This window comes from Penaeus monodon, chromosome 4, assembly GCF_015228065.2.
Source record: "Penaeus monodon isolate SGIC_2016 chromosome 4, NSTDA_Pmon_1, whole genome shotgun sequence".
NCBI lineage: Eukaryota > Metazoa > Arthropoda > Malacostraca > Decapoda > Penaeidae > Penaeus > Penaeus monodon.
The window spans coordinates 15,959,213-15,961,594 of NC_051389.1; positions in this window are offsets into that span (position 1 = coordinate 15,959,213).

The window sequence follows — 2,382 nt, forward strand, 5'->3', positions numbered from 1 at the left end:
GGGAGAGGAAGAGGAGGATAGAGGGAGGGAGAGGTAAGGGAGGGGGGGAGGGTAGGAGGGAGAGAGAAAAGTGGGGTAAAGAGAAAGAAGGAGGGAGGGAGAGAGTGAGGAAAAGAGAAGGGAGAATGGGGTAGAAGGAGCGAGAGCAAGAAGGACGAAAGAGGGAGAAGGAGAAAAAGAGAGGAATGAAATAAATGTAAGAAAACAGAGAGAGAAAGAGAAGAGGAGGGAAAGAGAAAGAGAGGGACGGAGGAAGGACAATATGGGAAAGAGAGGATCAGGGAGAAGGAAGAGAAAGAGGAAACGAGAGAAGAGAGGAAGAGAATGAGCAAAAAAAAAAGGCAAAAGCGAGAGGTGAATATTCTTGGTCCTATTTTTGTTGTTTTTAATGATGTCGTAAACAAAAATTATTTTCCTCACTGCCACTCCAATGCCATCTCCCTTTTCTCATTTTTCCCTCCTTCCCTGCGCCCTTCCTCCTTTGATCATCACCTCCCCTCCCTTCTCCCTTCACTATTCCCCCTCTTCCATAACTCTTTATTTTTTTTCCTCTCTTTTGCCTTTTTTCTTTTCTCTTACTCCCTTCGTCCATCCTCACACATCCCTTTTGTCTACCCTCCGCCCCCCCCCCCTCCTTCCGTCCTTCACCTCCCCCCACCCTCCCTTCCCTCCTCCTGTCCCATCCTTTTCTCGTCCATCCTTCCTCCCTTCCATCGTTGCTTCCTTGCATTCCCTCTATCCTTCTCCGGCCCTCCTTTTCATCCTCCATTCCTTCTAACCATTCTCTCCTGTTCCTCTTCGTCTCCCATCCTCTTCCCTTCCATCCTTTCTCCTCTCCACCCTCCCTTCCTTCCTCTTCTCCATCACCCTTTCCTTCCACCTCTCCACCCCTCCATCCCTCCCCCTCTCCACCCTCTCCATCCCTCCCCCTCTCCACCCCCTCCATCCCTCCCCCTCTCCACCCTCTCCATCCCTCCCCCTCCTCCCCCCCCTATCCTCCCCCTCTCCCCCCCCCTCCACCCTGTCCATCTCCACCTCCCCTTCTCTCCCTCTCCGTCCCTCCCTTCACATCCTCATTATCACCTCCCCTTCGCCAGCATCATCATCATCATCTCTATCTGATTATCACACGCGTGGAAGCATCCCCACACTTAAAGATGCAGCATCAGGTCTTCCTCTCGCTTCCTCTCCTTCTCCTCTTGTCATTTGATCTCTTTTTATCTTCCTTTATTTGTTTTGCTTTTGCTTGTTTTATTCTTTATTTTCATTTTTCTTATCTCTTCTCTTATTCATCAGTCAATTTGCCTGCCTCTGCCATCATTCGGTTTATCCTTTCTCTCTTTATCTGTGTGTGTGTGTGTGTGTGTTTCAGACTAGTTATCCATCTACGGTCTATTCATCTATCTATTGTACATCTTCCTCTCTCTCCTTCACTCTCTTCTGCATCCCCTTTGTTCTTCTCCCTAACATCCGTCTCTCTCTCTCTCTATCTATCTATCTATCTATCTATCTATCTATCTGTCTATCATATCTTCTATCTATCTATCTTATCCTATCTATATTTCTATCTATCTTCCTTCTCTTCTACTTCTTCTTCTCTTCTGCTTCTCCTCTCTCTCTCTCTCTCTCTCTCTCTCTCTCTCTCTCTCTCTCTCATTTTCCCTCTTCCCCCATCTCTTTCTCATCTCCCCCACCCCTATTCCCAGCGCCATAATATTTCATCCCAGTGAATAATTGAGATCCCTTTGCACGGCCAGTTGCAACGCTATTGCATATTGCAAGTGACCGGCCTTGACACTGGGATGAGGGGGAGCAGAGCAGGGAGGGGAGATGGGGGGGGGGTAGAATGGGTGAAGGAAGGGTGAAGGGGGGAGGGTGGGAGAGGGAAGGGAGGTGGGGAGAAAAGGGAGGGTAAGGAAGGGTAAATGGTGGGGAAGGGAAGGGAGAGGGGGAGAAGTGGGTAGGAAGAGATGGGTAGGGGGAGAGATGAGAGGTAGGGAGAGGGTGAAAGGAAAATAGATAGGGAAAAAAAATGAGGAGAGGGAAGTTGAAGGGTTGTAGGAGGGAAGAGAGATAGGAAGGAGAGAGGAAATGAAGAGGGAAGAAGGGGGGAGAGGGAAGCGAAAGGGAGATGGAAAAAAAGAAGAAATGTGAAAGATAAAAGAGTGAAAGGTGTTAAAGAGAGGGAAGAGAAGTAGAGGCTGATGAAGATAATGGGGGAAGATAAGGGAGAATAAAGATGGAAGAGGGGCAAAAGGATGGAGGATGAGGGGAGAGGGGGGGGGGAGAAGGAGAGGGAAGAAAGGGATGAGGATAGGATGGGGATAGAGGGTCAAAGATGGGATAGTGAGATGGGACGGCGGGGGAGAAGGAAGGGAGGGA